Raw genomic sequence first — 18,201 nt, forward strand, 5'->3', positions numbered from 1 at the left:
ACAGCTACCATCATCCTCCATAGGGAGAGCAGCAAAATACCTATAAGGAAGGGTGTCAGACAAGGAGACACAATCTCTCCAATGTTATTCACAGCATGCTTACAAGAAGTATTCAGAACGTTGGATTGGGAACAGGTGGGAGTAAGGGTTAATGTTAATACCTCAGTAACCTCAGATTTGCTGATGACGTTGTCTTGGTAAGTAACTCGGGGGACGAATTGTAAAGCATGCTTACCGCACTGGACAAACGGAGTAGAACCGTGGACGTGAAAATTAATATGCAGAAAACTAAAGTAATTATCAATCACCTCGGGACCGGACAGCGGTTTCAGATAGGTAGCGAAGTAGTGGAAGTTGTAAGTGAATATATCTACTTGGGCCAAGTTGTGACTCAGATCCCAACCATGAGTCAGAGATAATTCGAAGGATAAGAATGGGTTGGAGTGCATTCGGCAGGCATTCTCAGATAATGAATGGCAGCCTACCATTGTCCCTGAAGAAGAAAGTGTATGACAGCTGCATCTTACCGGTACTCACCTATGCTGCAGAAACATGGAGACTCACTAAAAGGGTTCCACTTAAATTGAGGACGACTCAGCGAGCAGTGGAACGGAAGATGATAGATCATTAAGGGACAAGAGGAGAGTAGAGTGGTTCGGGAACAAACGCGCGTTACGGACATATTAGTAGAAATTAAGAAGAAGAAATAGGCGTGGGGCATGTAATGGGAATGCAAGATAACCGTTTTTCATTAAGGGTAACAGAGTGGATTCCTAGATAAGGCAAGCGTTGCAGGGGGCGGCAGAAAGTTATATGGGCAGATGAGATCAAGAAGTTTTCGGGGATAAATTGGTCGCAGTTAGCACAGGACCGGGGTAATTGGAGATTAATGGGAGAGGCCTTTGACCTGAAGGGGGCGTAGATAGGCACATGATGATGCTGCTGCTGATGATGATGATGAATTTTACAATAGAACGGTTCCGGCGATCGACAAGCTCTGACAAGATTTCTGGAGTCACTGTGCTTGCGTAGAACCGGGCTACCATTGTGTTAAAACGGTTACTTGAAAATCGAGAAAGGGGAACGGTCGTAGATAAGACAATACTAGCATCGATCATGAAGGAGGAGGACAATAGTATACCTTTATCTCATAAACCACGAATCGGTATGCATTTAGACCCTTCGTCATTGTGTTTACTTAGTGCGCGAAGAAAAATCATCGCATGGGTTCGTTCTTAGTTTGTGATTTGTGTCTTTAAAGGTTTGACGATCGAGTGTATGCGCTTTCAGTGGAAGGTGAACGTGGTTCTAGCTTTCTCGCTTCTCTCACGTTTCTTTGGGAGAGGATGGCAAACTGTCTTAGAACAAAATGGCGCGTGCGCGTGGGTACATGAATACAGTATGAAACAAGAATAGCGAGTGGGTAGGTGGCACTGCATAATTTTTTGTTTTCCTTTTGGCTTGTGCATGTGGTAGTTCTAAACATGGTGAACTGTCCTCGGTTTGCGAGCATGTTAGACCGAGGTCGTAGCTTTAAAGCAATCCAAATGCAAAGTATAAGGAACGGGAAGTATTTTAACATAAGCGGAAAACAGGTTTAGTGGAGAGACTAAATAAACTCAACGTCAATCGTGCAAACACTATATAGGCGAACGGCAACTATAAAAGGGGAGCGCAGGGTTGACGCAACGGAACGCGCGATAGCATTTTCCCAATACTGCTTGGTAGTGTTATGAGGATGCGAGAAAGGAACAATACGAACCCCTCTTGGCGCATAATAAATGTGTACGTGCCTCTCATAGCTTCTTAAAAGAGAGGCTTTTGAGTGGCTTCCGTAAGTGCCGCTTCTTGTGTGTGCGGCAGGCATGGTTCGTCGATCGTTAAGCAATCTGAAACGTTTAGTACAAGCCGGCACTGCAGGAAATGAGTTCAACTGGAGAAACGAGTACTGTCGTTCGGCATGAGTTCAAGGCTAGGCGAGGCACAGGTGAAACGGGAAGCGGTTTCTTTCTGCTGGGAACTTTTTTTCTGTAATGCTTTAAAAGGAAGCTTAAACGAAAACTTAGGCTCTTACGAAGCGTGCTTGCTCCACTGCGAGTGTTGTCGAAAGATGTGCAGCCATCCTTAATGTAACGAAGTTGACAAAAATTGGCATTTTTTTGTTACATCCAGGTTTTCGTTACATGCACGTTTCGAGTTAAAGCTCGCGTGAATGAAGCTGAAACGAAACCAATATGCTAGACATCAGTGGCGCTGAACTCACCCTTGTTCAAGGATATCTTTCACACTGAAAAACTGCGCGATTTGCACCTACGCGGCCCCCGTATTCCCAAACGCAACTTAAGCATCAGTTCTGCTCTTTGATACTCTTGGGCGCCTTAATGTGTTTCAAGAAACAAACGTATGCTGAAAGGGCGCCTTTTGGTGAAATTGATGGTCTTTTCCGCCCACAAAATTGTTGAGGGGATGTTAGCTGGGACACTGCACCGGGCGGTGACGTTCTTCTTTCTCGCCGGCGGAGACGGCCTCGAGAATATCGAGCTTGGCTTGAAAAGACAAAACTTTTCCTTCTCTGGCATCAGAACTCATCACCGAAGAGCCGACACCTCAGATATCAGTGCAGACGCGCCACCAAACGCCGACACGCAGGCCGATCACCTAACCGACACCCTACTCACAGGTGGAAACGCACGGGAGACTGCGGTGCGGGCGAAATTTGACAAAGTGGTGCATTTCGGAAGGCGACGTTTTAGAAAAAGTGCAAGAAACAATGGCTCATCAGCGTAGAGAATTTGTTACATCAAGGTAAACCGTCGCAAAGCCTTCGTTGCATAGAGGTCGCAAATACATGGGCTTCAATGTAGGTGGAAAGGAGGAAATGAAAAACTTCGTTAAATCCAGGAATTCGTTGCATAGAGGTTCGTTACATCCAGGTTTAACTGTCTTGGGCCACCCGTGCTACCTCTTTTGTCCCCCTTCCACTTCTCACGCTCTTCCTCGCCCTTTTAGCTCGTCCTATGAGAATTTCAATTAGGCTTTGTTCAATTTATTTCAATTTCCTTGCACTCGTACTGACGCCGGCCAATGTTGGAAATTGCTCATATTTTTGTGTATTTTTTGTTTTTGTTTTAGTCAGAACGGCCCATGCCGAAATCTATTTTTAACGTTTAATTGTATCTCGTCTTCCTTCGGCAATATTTTCAGCGCGGATGGAATTTATTGTAAATGCCATCCGTTGATGTTTACAATAGCCATTTGCTATTGTAAAAACCACCTCGACACGTATCCGTAAGTAAAAGAACGTTGGTAATGGTAATTATGCGCTTACATTTTAAGTAAACGTTGCATCAGATTTCTTTTGCGGTGAATAATGCGGGCATGTAAGACCCGTGCCAGAAGTGTCAGCCGTTCCAAATGGTACTGAAAATCGCACAAGAAGAACGGGTAATCAAAATTAAGTCGACAGGTTTCTTAAAATTATGTGCTTACATTTAGGTGAAGACCACCTCTGCAGTTAGGTTATGCACCCAGGGGGACACATAATTAGGTGGTAATTATTGATGTCGGTGGCTTAATTACTAAAATTGAATAATTAACTTTTAGTTGGTGCAGTAAGAAGGCATGTTTGTATTCAAAAGTTAGGCGCAATCGTATTTCTACGCAGTTTCCTTAGGCGGAAATCTTCTATAGGGCACCCGTACAGTCCAAACTTTTTTTCCACCCATATACTCCCTAGAGGTTCTTTTTCGCCTGTCCTCTAGTGATCCTCCTTGTAGGAGTTTTTTTACTACATGAAACAGGGAGGTTTTGTTTACCTCCTCAAAACAGGGTGTTTTTAGGTGATAGAAAGGAGGTAGTTAGGGAGTGTTAAGAAATGTTAGGGAGAATTTAGGGAGATCAAAATGGAGTATTCTTTACTTCCCCAGGGCGTTTTTAAGTGATGTTTATGGACTTTTTAGGCGGTTAAATAGGAGCCTATTATGGCTCCCTTGGGAAGTACTTATGTTATTTTAGGGGCGTTTTGAGGAGGTTCAAGGGAAGCATTTACTTCTTTTGCATGGAGTTTTACGCTTTGTAGGCCTCGCGAGGGGAGTTTTTAGGAGGTTCAAGGGAAGCATATATTTCTTTTGAATGGAGTTTTGCAAAGTTGGGGTGGTTTTGTAGGCCTTCCGAAAGGAGTTTTTTCAAGGCCACAAGGGAGAGTTTCTAGTTCCCTGCGGGAGTACTGATTTCACACGGTTTTTCTTGGTTTCAGGTTTATTTCAAACGAACTTTCGCATACAAGTTTACATGGTACATAGTGTACACAAGGAGGCTCCGAAATAAAAACTTAGGGCGATCTCCTATAAGAAAGTAAAAATGGTAAATTGCTAAAAACACGCCAGTTAGGAATGGAAGACAGCAATAGAATGCTAGTTGAACAAACCGTAGAATTAATATTACTACAAGAACTGGAAATACGCGAAAAACAAAGATAGGCGCAAACACAACCACATGGTAAGTGAAATCATTATATAATAATAGCGGATCGAGAACGCGTCAGTACTTATCAGAACTTATCAGAACGCATCAGCACTCAGTACACAAAGTGAAAACAAATGGTTGCAGTGGTTTACAACAAAAAATTTTCAGTTGGTGGTGAAATGAGCGATCTGTGTGCTAGTTGAACAAACTGTAGAAACAATATTACTACAAGAACTGGAAATACGCGAAAAACATATAGGCACAAACACAACGGCATGGTAAGTGACATCATTATATAATACTAGAGGATTGAGAACGCGTGAGTACTTATCAGTACGCATCAGTACTCAGTACACAAAGTGGAAAAAAATGGTTGCAGTGGTTTAAAACAACAAAACATTTTTTCAATTGGTGGTGAAATGAGCGAGAGCTGTGTAACGATTTGATATTGAAAGGTAACGGGCATTTTGTAGATGGTAAAGGCACAAGAGATAAATGATGTAGGAGACAGACAGGAATGATATGGCTATGGATAAATGAGTAATATAAAGAACGAGAAATATGCTGCGGAAAATACAAGTGCGTTTTGATAAAGACACAAATGCGCCAAGAAAAGTGACCCAGTCTGAGGGGTTAATTGCAAGGATATAGAACAGAATGGGTGGTATCGCGACAGCTTCTTCAGAGTGAGAAGAAAAAGCCATGTAATTCGTGTTTTTCGGATAATTTTTAGTTGATTCATTTGGCACCAGTTGCCAACATTATTTAGATAATTGTTTCAAGTTATATTAGTTGGTTAATATTATTGCTTCACTGAAAGATAGCTGTATTATCAGCATAGAGAAGGGCCCATCAAATATCCCCTGTTCAGTAAAAAAAAAGAAAAGGTCAGAAACATAATACGAAATTCTTCAAACTACTATCCAATGATTACAGGGTTGAAAACAAATAAAATATTGGTGAGGGATATTGATGCGACAAAAGTTAATTAGTTCTAAATCCTTCACACGTGGTTTGGTGCTGGCAAGGTCCAAAAAGGCATGTTCCACAAACGTTTGAGCTCTGTGTGCCTTCTTGGGATATTGAATGTTGAAAACCCAGAACGATGCAAACAGATTACACAGACCTCCCAGTAAAGATGATGCAGTCAAGACACTCTGGCCATCGATGCGGAGGCTAACTTCCCCGTTCGCGGAATGCAGGCAGGGAGTCAAAGGAACGTCTACCTGAAAAAGCAAAAAAGAAAAAAAATGCCCCACATGTAAAATTCAAAACAGACACTATGGTTAAATGAACTTAATAATTCTGTACAGTAATAAAATTGTTATGTCAGGTTCCCTGCGAAGATTCAGTACTTAAATTAGGAATGCAAAGGCTTCATAAAACCAAGTGCCAGTACATTAACCATCGCGGCTTTTGCAGCAATAAAAAAGATATTACATCCTCACAATATACTCGAGCACAACTTTAAATGACAGTGAAGTTAAAATGCAAGTCTCTCTAGGTTGATAGATTAGCTCACGGAGAACACTATTATACCCCTCTTACACCTGGTATTTTTTTTTAAAATAAGGTTGAAACTAGCAAAAACACGTTTTCACCGGAAGGGCTTAAGTGGCCTGACGCGCACAACTTCTTTCTTGGCTGCCGCTGGATGGTGCTACTCGTCCATACTTGGGGTGGCAGTACCGCTTTCCAAGGGAGCATGCGAGCTACGCATGAGAAAATCGTTCGACGCCAAAACTTGCGGGGCCTCAAAAGGCCAATGTTTTTCTTCAGTGAAGCGTAAATACTGATCACAGGTCCAATGGAGAAACATTTTGCTTAGTGGTCTCGAACGGCAAATGACAGGGGAGTTTGGGGAAGCATGAGCGATTCGACCGGAACTGACCAAACTGCTTGGTACGTGGTAATGTTGTATTCAGTTGCTTGTATACTGCTATTAATCACCGCTGCTTCACTTGCTTCCGGTTTTTCCTGATGCAAACAGCGACTGCAGTCGTGTTTGCGTCACGTTTGATGAGCAGTTGAACAGCGATTTCTCAGCACTTAAGGCATCTTGGCACTAAATCAATGCTGAAATGGCTATGCGGAGGTCCGACTTCCGTTTGAAATCAACTTGCTGGTTGTCTTCAATGACCCTTTAACAACAAGTTACCCTTATGCCTCATCACTGCAACCGATTATTCCTCCGTGTGGTGCAAAGTGTGTTACTGTGATTATTTTCAACGTGAAACGAACCGTTTCTGTGATTTGTAGGACTGATTCTGCTATTAATTACTGCAGTGACAACAAGCTATGAAAGAAAATCCCGCCATCTCCACGAAGTGAATGATGATGAGAGGGGCGAATCTAAAATACTTATCAGCAGACAATGTGACGCATTAAGTGCAAGCTGCTTTCATAGTGTGTGCATTGAGATTAGGATATGGCCCCCTGGCAGAATGATGCGCTGCGCGAGATTTTGCCGTACCTAAAAGGACAGGCAACTCATTTTTACGGAGTATAGGATCTGTAAAAGGGTTGCGAGTTGGGCGAGTTGGTAATTATGCATTGCGAAAAATAAACTGCGCGCAAATTAACGAGGACAAGAACACATGAAGACGGCACAAGCGCACACTCGCAACTAGTTTATTATTGCACAATTCAAAGCTTTATATGCCCAAGCGCCCAATTGCCGCGCCCCCAATGCGTCACAGTTCTCAGCGCACTCAGCCGAAAATACTAAAAAACCGTAACAACAAAACCACAAAACGAACTTTGAGGCGCACGAAAGGCGAAAAATCAGCAAAGATAACCGCATCATACATGTATTAAGACCCCCCTCCCACCCCCAACACGCATTCCCAGAAGAAGCACCGAAATAGTGCTCAATGTGCGTCTAAATATGCGACTTCTCGATTAAGCATGGCGATAGAGGGATGACTGATACATTCGGAACCAGCTTTTCTGATGTGGCTGGCTTCTACAATTTCTCGCGTTTGCTGGTTCTTATGTCGCAAAAGGATGGCTGTGCGCTCAAACACAGGGACACAATCAGGTCTGCATGCGCGGTAATGAGAAGATAAGTGGCTCAGGTCGCGTTGAAAAACGAAAAAAAATATACGGTACTTTTAGACGTCGTACGCTCGAGTTTGTGACAACGTATACCCGTGTGCGGCTCTGTCCTGAAGTTCGGAGAAATGCAGGCGGGTTGTGTTATATTTCTCGTCTTGCATTACGCTTTCTTTTATATATTAGCGCCCTCTTTCCCGATCTCTCTACCTTCCTTCCCGCTTCCGTCTGACTGCGCTGATTTTCGCCAGCACGAAGTAACCGTCACGTTGCTTTGAAACGACGCCGCGCGCGACAAACGATTTTATCTCGAATGCCCTGTTACAAACCGGCCTACAAAAGAATGCGAACGCATACCCCAAAACCCACAAACAAGTAAAATAATACGAGTGTGCGCTTTTTTCTTTGCCCGTGCGTGTACGAGCTGTGAGCAGCACGCGTACCCGGGTACTTCGCTGTTAACCCTATCCAAACGTTTGACAAACGCATCGACTGATGAAAGACCACTTACCAGCGAGCTGTCCACACCTGTCGCCTTATCCAAATGCTGTTTGCGGCCGTTCCTCGTGTGACAGGGGCACATGAAAATCTTTCCACCAAATGGCACTACTAGTCCTTCACAAATAAGAAAAAACGGCGGCCCAAGGCGAGGCTTGAAGCTCCGGCCGCGCCGAGTCACCGGCCGCGCTGCGTTGATAGCACAGAGGTTGTTTACATCCGGGCAGCCAGTCGTGCCGCCAGGGTGAGTAGAGTCGCTGCAGTCGGGTGCGTTGGCGCGCTGGCACGAGAATTTAAATCGTATATGCATGCGCAAGCAGATGAACATTGCAATTGTTTGCAACGGCGAGAACGGCCTCTTCGTTAGCAGCAGAGTTTGACAACACCTATCGCCAAAATAAACAGATTGAGACAACACGGCCGCGCTCTCTGCCTGTGATCGCGCTGGTTGAAGCATCTATATACGTACGGTATTGGTTTTGTAGCTGCGTGCAACCGTCGCGTCCTGCTCAGTCGTTCTAATTGGCATTAGGCCACGGCTGAAGTGCTGGTGCACGGAGACAACAGAAGACTAACATGGCGACCGCCCGCTTGAGATGATTACCTCAGATAGGGCGTTTATTGTGGACGTGGTAGTATACAAGGAACGGAACGCCATCTCACAAATGGTGTTAAGTAGTTCTAAATCCTCCCTTTTGCTACCCGGATGGGCAACGGTACTACCATGGAGGTTCGTACACTTCTTTAGATCATGCCTAGGGAGTACATTTTTTGCTATAGGTACTTTTCAGGGCACATTACTTGATTAAAACTCCATTTCCGGCTAGTTTGCGTTTACAGTGTACTCCGAGATATCGATCTGCGAAATTTAATTGCCGTTCACATAATTACGCGTGCTAGTCAGCGAAGACCGGCGAAAAGCTCTTCCCTTTTGTTCCGTGTTTCGATAGCGGTTCCACCTAGTGCAGATTGCGATAACGCCAGCCCAGACGAAAAGGGTGCCAGTTATCACTTTTGCCTATGCCTCCACCTCGTTGACAAACACCGTACACAGCGGGCACGTCACAAAAGGGAGGAGCTTTGAGCCGGTCTTCACTGTGTAGCGTGCGCAGTCATGCCAACGGCAATTAAACTTCGCAGTTGTATATCTCAGAGTACGTATACGCTATAAGAATTCTTCCAACTAAAACTGCGCCGGAACACGATTGCGTCCAACCTTTCAATACAAATGTGCCTGCTTACTGCAGCCACTAAGAAGTTAATTATTCAATTTTAGTTAATTAAGCCCCCGACATCAATGACTAAAACATAACTCTGTGTACCTATGGTCGCATTGCCTCATTGTAGAGGTGGTCTTTGCGTAAATTTAAGCACCTAATTAAAAAAATTGTCGGCTTAATTTTGATCACCCAGTATATAATATGCGTTATGTTCAACCATTGAGTGAGCGCTTGAGTAGAGTGACAGGTAGAAAAAAAAATTCGCGTTTAGGCAGCCTAACCTTTAAAAGCAAATTCAGCACCGCCCGTAAGGCCTGCGGCTAATATTTTGTTTTCTAAACGTTACCATTACTCATTCTGAAACTGGGTGCTGGCGGACCCACACTCTCGTGGCGGGCCTTTCTGAAAACTGCTGCAAAATATGTTCATCGGCAACCACTACAACTGGTATCGGTCATAGTTACGGGTAGCAGAGGAAGATGCTGCTGCATACATAGAAAGGACATCATCGTCATCATAAATCCGGGCTTACTTAGGGCTGTGAGCTCCTCTTCGACCTAATGTAGTCTCTGAAATCGGTTGAGATGATGTTTCTGTTATCTTGTGAGAAAATGACAAGGCATTTAGGTTCATGCATTACGCTGAACCATTGACATCGGTTTGTATTTGACATTAATAACTTTACCAGTGTTTTATGGCTTGTATTTGTTTGTTATATTAGTTGGAGGTTGATTGTTCGCTCCTTAGGTCGATGCGTTGAGCCTGTCTGACGTTTTCAACAACGGCTCAAAGCCATAGTTTAAGCGTGGTTATTGTACGAAATTTCTTTGTCGAACGCACATGATAGAAAAAAATTTGTTCCGTTCCTCCTCATCATAGCAATGTTTTTTTTCCGTGCAATGATTCAGAAAACTACCATCAACCAAGCGATGTTGCTGTTTTTCTTACACGTACACCGGCGCACGAATAAGATTTCTGGCCTTAACAACACATCAATGGGAAGCGTTCTGTGCACTTTTCTTGCATGTGGCTACAATAACATTCGGGATTTCAGTTTCCTGCTCAGACCTCATATTTTCAAACATCACGTTTCTGTTTTGCCACACTTTCATTGAAAGTAGGGCCACATCATTGCCCACAAGAAGCGTTCCTCGATGCATCGCAATAGCTACAAAACCACTTGCTCGGTACAAAAGCCAACCGACCGCGTCGCGTGTCATTGTGAAGTTAACACTATAAAGCGTGCGTGCTTTCAAAGGTTGCGTGCTCGATCAGGGGTTTATTAAAGTGACCGCGGGGAACTTTAATTACGCAACGCGAACAGCGAGCCCTGGTCAATAATCACCGCCCAGGGGCTCTTAGCAGCACACAGTGCCGTGCTCGAAGCTCATCGTCTTGCGGTCGTTATTAATGGACACCGCTTTTGGCGGCGGCGTTGTGAAACAAAAGATCCCTGCGCCCGAAAGAAGCTGCAGCTTTATTGGGAAACAGCGTGCGGCGGAAGCACGCAAAAAGAGGAAAGTGGGCTCAGAGTACTGTCTTTTTTTTGCACTTTCGGAGAATGAAGCAGTTTTAGTGGGCCCGTTCGCGGGTATTGTATTCGACAAAACGTATACTTTTATGCAGACCGTCATAATGCGTGCCGTTGCAAGGCGCCATGAATATGCTGAGCAGTAAGTTCTTTTAACCTGCGCCAATAAACTGTGAGACCTCCTAAAGTTTTCAAATTCAGTCTTTTGTTTTCATATTTTTAATATTCATTTTCACGATTCAGTGCGAACGAATCGATTTAATTTTAAACGATATTTTAGTGCTACAAGCACGTGCGAGGGCTGGCTGTAATAATTAAACGTTTACTTTTAGTACACAGAAATTTAGACAAATGTTCCCGTCCTGTTGTTGCCTTGATTTATGTCTCGTGCGGTGAGCCAATCTCTTTTTGAATTTTTTTTCGATGCACCAAGCAGCTCTATTTCGTGAAAATAAACGGATTATGCTGGCGCTAACCCGCACAACCATCACGGCCCGTCTACCCTCTACACATAAGTAAAAGCCATCGGTCAATGACGATTTGCAAAGGTAATTTTTGTGTCCGAGTGGCGTTTCCGACCACAATTTATATTTTGTAGAGGGGTTTGCTGAATGCCCAGTTGGTGCATTGAAATACGCAGAAAAACAGCGCAAAAGGTAGGACACAGAGAGAAACCACAAACCACGGGAGCTGACGAACAAGTGAGCGCTTTATTTTTTTTTTCTTTTCCTGTAAACGTGTTCCTGCTGCAATAAGCGCTCAGGTGTTCGTCAGCGCCTGTGGGTTGTGGTTCCTTACTTTGTCCTGTCTTTTTCGCTGTTTTTCTTCGTGTTATATTTTGTAGCCCGCGCAGATCACAATTACACGGGATTTTTCGAACCTCTCGAATTTCTCAGACAACCAGCGACACTCGCATACGATGTAGGAAGACACATAACACACACAACACTGCACAGAAAGCAGAGCAAGCAGAGGTTGAACCTTCACAACGTATTCGCTAGGCTGAGAAGAGAAAGAAAAGCAAGAAAAAAGCACCGAGGCCTCGTAAGAAAAAGTCGGAGAGTTCGTTTCCCGACTACAAGCAGTGAAGCGGCAAAAAGGCAGAGAACCACATGTTAAAGGGAGGGGCGGGCTGGCGAGAAAAGGCACCTCCATTGTTCGGCCGTCGCCCCCAGCAAGATCAGACCGAGCCTTCATAGGCATTCCGGGCTTGATTCAAATCAGCGCTGTCTGGATCGATGATGGAGCTCCCTGCCTTCCACGCAGTACAAAATTCGCCGGGGATGTTTTTTTTTTTTCATTTCTATGGAGGGGAACTGAACTTCGGCTTTTGAGGAAAAGTGATTATTTCGTCGGAGTGATCTGTTGGAATTGCGTCGGCTGGCGGATTTCGGTGGCGGAAGCTTTCACGAAGGCAAGCAACTTTGCTGCTAGCCCACACTTTGCTCGAAAATGATTATTCTGAAACAGGTTACGCGCTGGTAAAGATAACTAACAGCGTCCATCAAGAATTAGGCCAGTAATGGCAAAACAAGGCGCTACGCACAGAGGGCATCTTTAAGTGGGCGAAAGTGCATTGCTAGAAAGCATGTTTTGCGTACAAATGAAGCATTAATGGCACACTTTGGAGGCACTAGAGCCTTCGATGAATACTCCTTGTGACACCAGGTATACCTTTCGTGCGTACCCTAAACGCGCTACAGTCAGGCGGATGGCCGGAGAGATTTGGGGGCAAGGTGAGAGAAATTGTTGCAGGACAATCGGAACGTCATCAAATTTTCCCGGTTGCTGCTTTAGGCTGCCTAAGGGCGATGAACGAACCTTGACACACCCGCAGATCGACACCCTGTTGTGCACTACGGTAGTGAAACATATTGACCACCGGAAAATCTGTCGGAGATGTTCTCCTAGGGATTGGGCGTAAGCCTGCGATAACTTGTGCATGGTCGGAGCATGTTAGGTGAATCTTCCCCTCTTCCACCCCCCCTCCCCCACCCCCCAACACTTCCCCACTACAGAGGCATGGCAACAAGCGCTGGTAGCGGCCTTGTCTAGCGGGGTTCCTCCCGGACCAACGACTATGGAAAGGGCTATGCAAAGGGCTGTTTTTCTCTTGCGAAGGGCTGTTTTTCTCTGTTTTTCTCTTCAATAAAAGTTTCTTTTAAAGCGAAAGCTTTCCTTTGTGGGAATGATAACTTCCTGTCACATTTCCCCATAGACCGGTCAGTCGACCGGACAACTCTCATAATATCTCTCTAGACACACGGCACGTGCGTGAAACAAGGCTTCCACTGTGTCGTAAGAGTTACTTGCAAATCGAGAAAAAGGAGCGGTTCTAGATAAGACGTCATATACGCATCGGTCATGAAGAAGGAGTACAACTGTGTGCCTTTATCTCATAAACCATGTATTGATGTATATTTAAGTCGTTCGTAGATGCATTTACTTAGTGCACGGAAAACCTCGCATGGGTTCGTTCTCCCTTTCCGATTTGGGTCTTTGAAAGTTTGACGATCGATTGGACGCCTTTTCGGCGAAGCTGAGACGCAATTCCGGCCAAGGTTTTGACGCACTTTTCAGGCAGTTTTGGTTTCCGCACGCTTGCGATCTTTTGCCAAATTTCTGTAGGAAGAGATGGTAAAGTTCTCCGCCACCACCACCGCAAGCCAGTACAGTTCCCAGGAGGTGCTTCAGGCGGCGATATACGAGGATTGCAAAGAGGTGTGGTTGTGATCAGGTTTCACGTTGGTGAGAACACGGTGCCGAGGACATTTGTAGTGGGGACATCCAGGCAGTAGTGGTTGCAGGTGACCACTGGTACTGCAGTGTGCTTGGGACACTGCGAGTGGCCCCAAGGCAATGAACGGGTACCCTTCGCAATGTCTGCAGCAAAGCGTTCCGCCTCCTTGAGGAATTTTCGGACGATGTGCGGCCTAGTTTGGGACATGCTCTGTGTCTGGGTGGAGGCTGTCACCTAACGCTCTGATGTCGGTGCTGGGCTGAGGAATGGTACGCTGAAGCTAGTGCTCGAGAAGGAATTATTTCCCTTTTGAAAAACTGGGCACAAACATAAGGCACAGGAGACACGAAGAAAAGGCAGGACTAGCGCTCACTGAAGTCTGCAGGGAAACCTCCATCTAGGTATTAAACGTGGTATCGGTACATTCTTTTTTGGAAGATCAAAAAACGCTGCCGCATTGCCACCAAAACACCGATTTGTCGCTTACACGTTTATACCCTCTTTTTACTAAGGTGCGCCTTTTAATTTAGTTGGCGGTCTGGTCATGGCTTTTACTTACAACGTTTATCTCCCGAAATAGTGAGCCGCATCAGCAACTAACAAAATGTGTAGGCAAGGGGGCCCCATTGGTCTTTTTTAGTCACAGGTCATGTTTCATATCACAGTCGTTTACGTACCTCCCATTTTTATTTAGTATGCCTCAACCACGTGAGCGGAATGCGGCATGCGGCATGCTATTGAATATGCGATGTCCGGGCATTGTCTTGCATGACCCTTTTGGTATGATTGGTTTTTGCTGCTTCGTGGAAGGTAAAAAAAACTTTTAAGATCAAAATGCTTGTTCTTGCATATACAGAAAACAAAATAGAAGTGTTCTTGTTGACGTGTTAACGCGGTTTGTGTACGCATTTCTCCCCGTGTCAAAAAATTCACCAGTATAGACCATTTTATTTTCTTCGTCTTGGGGGCTTCCATTTTATTAGTGGGCTGTGCTAGCGGCCCTACAATTGGCGCAGTGGACAGGAAGGTGTAACTACGCATGCCCAAAACAGCCCAGAACATGCTCTGATCTTATTTAAGATTAACAGATGGAAAAGTCTATAATCCTTCACGCTCCCCGTGTCCTTGAAGCTGGACGCTTTCCATTGGCTGAGTAATTCTGTAGCAGCGCGTTTACCAAGCACTAGCGAAAGCTGGCCGTCTACGCCTGAAGAACGCAGCCAAGCGAGCGAACAGACTGGCGCCAATCCTCCATCGTCATCAACTGTCTTCATTCAAGGTGGCGAAAACGGGCAGCAGCGCAACGCTTAAAGCAGTAACCACATGTGGTGATTTTTGCGAGCGATGCGACGGCGATCCGCAGTCGCTCTCCCATATCGCTCTCCGAGGCAACCACATGAGAGCGATCGTGCGAGCGACGGCGAAACGCGATCACAATATCGCCGCACCGTGCCCAATACAAACATTGAAGTACACACGGCCGCAAGGCTTGTTTATGTGTGAATGTGTCACAAAAATGGGAATTAAACGTATTTCAGTAAGCAGAAAGTCATACTTTTCTAGGGTGCACTGTGCCGCCGCTCACGCCATCCCCTCGTTCTTTCCCTAAGCCGGAAAATGTGCCCCTTATAGCTCGCCTGTTGGCTATTCGCTGAGGCCACTTCAGGGAGGTGAGCGAATTTTAACACGAAAGTGTTTTATTCCGGGACTCACGAAGGTTTCACTTACGTCATATCCGTCACGGAAGTGACGCCAGTACAAGGAATCAAGCGGCCTGTAAAGGGTTCCCCCCTGCAAATAGGGTCTTCTTGCGGGGACGCAATCTTTAGTACTAAGGAGTACTAGGGCCAAACGGTAGGCCGTTTGTCGTTAGGCGCGCATAGAAAAGCAACTAATGAAGCAGTACAGGGAGATATGGGCTGGGCGTCGTTTGAAGTTCGAGAAGCACAGGGTGAAATATGTTTTGACGTAAGGTTGAGAGCAATGAATCAACGAAGGGGGGCAGCTAAGGTTTTTTGGTACCTATACTTGAAAAGTGTGGACACGCAGTGATCAAGGAAGACTAGAAGGCTAACGATGAAATACGGAAAGAACAGCGGAGAATCCAAAACAGCCAAGATAACCAAAAAAGAGGCAAGGCAGATTGAAACGAATAAATATAGAGAAAAAACGGAAGCTAAACTTTGTTAGAGATGTACAGGGCTGAGAAATGAACAACAGAAAGGAAAAGTTCTACGATAATTCCCAGGGAAGTGCTTTGCTTTTTAGGTCTAGAGCAGGTTGCTTGTGAACTACGAGTTTTGTGTGGAAGTATTCACAAAATGATGAGGTATGCGCGGTCTGTGGAACAGAAACAGAAACTATGGGGCACATAGTCTTAGAATGCGAGGGTATCCATCCAAACCTACATGAGGGAAATATTCGGCTTCCAGAAGCCCTAGGATTTAAGGGTAGCACAGATGAAGGTAACTTCAAGGCTGTAGAGGCGACGAAAAGAAGATTAGATTGCTGGTGGACGAAAAGCAGAGAGGGGATAATTTCCTAGGACAGTTACCACCTGTAACAGAAAAAAAAGTATTTTGTTCCTTATAAGCTTTTTGTGCCTGCCCTAAGCCGCGCTGGTATTAAACCAAGAGTATGAAACATAGGTATATTAGTCTTTTTTGGTAAGATGACATGTCATCACCCCGCTACAAAGGGGAAACAATAGCAATCATCATCAGTACGTTATATTTAGGGCTGTTTGTTTTCAGGTTTTATATTTTAACACCAAAGCGCATTATGCCGGGATACACCAAGATTTGACTGACGTCATTTCCGTCACAGAAATGGCGCCAGTATACCTTTACCGAAGGGACCCGCCAGCAGGACATCGCTCGTCAAGCACACCCACATGACAGCCACTGCCCCGCAAATCATGCTCAGCTGCACATTTCGCTGCACATTTCAGTTTCGTGTTTTACCGATTCCTATGACAGAGGAATCAAACGCAGTTTTTTCTGGCCACTTAGAACCGAACTATTCGATGAGAGATTTGGTCGGCGGCGAAGAGTAGTTCGTTGCTAGTCGCATCGATCCCCAAATCGCTTGCAAAATCGCTCCCTGTGATTAGCGCTTAAGAGACAGATTAAAGACATTCGAAATCGTAATTCGGAAGTGAATCGCGAAGCAAACCGTGTCAAGCGGCAAGTGGACGAAGATCTTTGGAAAAACCAGTCAGTTTCCAAGTGCTCCGGGCAGTCAACACTTTGCACGACAAATGTCTATGGTGGTGAAACAAGCTACTCCAAATTCAATCCCTGAAAAGTTCACATGTGTCCACAGAAAGAGTTCAGAAACTCGTTGAAACTCAATATGGCACAATAGTGATGCTCCGGATGTTGTTCCTGGACACTATGAAACACGTGGACCAGCGTCACAGGAAGGCTTCTTCGCCTAGGACTGCCAACTCATTTTCCAAGTGACTCATAAGGATTGACGGCACACGCCACAGCAGCGGAAACATCGCCCGTTGCGGTCGGGCGCAGAGACACGCGGCACCACGATTTCGCCACAATACAAAAGCCCCAGCACACATCAGGAAGTTCACCCACACGTCATTTCAACGTGTGCTCGTTCTAAGTGTAAGACCAAACAACCTGCTTAGCACAGTCCAGACCGTGGGGTAGTGGTGATGGCACTACTCCTGCGGTCACTGTCAATGACTGGAATGTGAACATGTCGTGCCCCAAGACAGTGGCGTATCCAGAAATTTTCCTTGGGGGGGGGGGGGGGGGGGCGGGGGGGGCGACGGGACGCTCAACTAAAAGATGGGAGGGGGGAGAAAGGAAAGCAAGGCTTCCTGCGTGTTGTTTTTCAACCGAAGCTTAAAATAACCGACTCGGACGTGCGATGTGTGTATGTTAAATGCTAACAGTAAAGCACACCTACAAAGCATAGGTGATGATGATGCTGCTGCTGCTGATGATGATATTCTGAATTCACGTTGGGAGGTCTATGCGCAGGCCGCGGGTGATGTGTTCGGCGGAAGAGCATGCGGTTATACGAGCACGCGCTCATGAGTGTAATCTTGAGCGTGCTCGTGAGCGCCGTGCGGACCTCGACGTTCTTCAAGCGGAAGTGGAAGCCATAATTGTGTGTTTACTATCAAGACTCGCGTTTTACGTTTTAGATGCAAAGCATCTCTTGCTCTCGGCTCCGTCGTCCCTCGTCCGTCGTCCGTCCATCCACCGGCCCAGGAAGACACCGGCAACAATACCGCTCCAGGAGCTCTTTAAGGGGAAGCGTGCTCGTCTCGTGCCGGCCCAGGAAGAGACCGGCAACACTGTCGCTCCAGCATCTCATGGTCGGGGCTATGTTCCTCCCTTGGCGCCGTCCACACCCCCACTGCGCATGCTCGGCTCATCTCGGGCCGGCTCAGGAAGACACCGGTAACACTGTCGCTCCGGGAGCCATTAAAGGGTAAAACACCACCGGGCGTTCAGCAAGCCGAGCATGCGCAGTGGGGGTGTGGACGGTGCAACAACAAGGGAGGGACATAGCCCCTTCACATCTAATAAAATTACACCATCTTCCCGCAGGGGAACCCTGAGTAGTATGCGAAACAGCCATGTGCTCGACGCAATTTCCCATTTCGTCGTTCCAGTAAGCGAAAAGTGTGGTAGTTAACATGGAACCCAAACTGTAAATATAAC

The sequence above is a fragment of the Haemaphysalis longicornis genome, unplaced genomic scaffold, assembly GCF_048455015.1.
Source record: "Haemaphysalis longicornis isolate Haplotype H1 unplaced genomic scaffold, Haemaphysalis longicornis Haplotype H1 scaffold_9, whole genome shotgun sequence".
NCBI lineage: Eukaryota > Metazoa > Arthropoda > Arachnida > Ixodida > Ixodidae > Haemaphysalis > Haemaphysalis longicornis.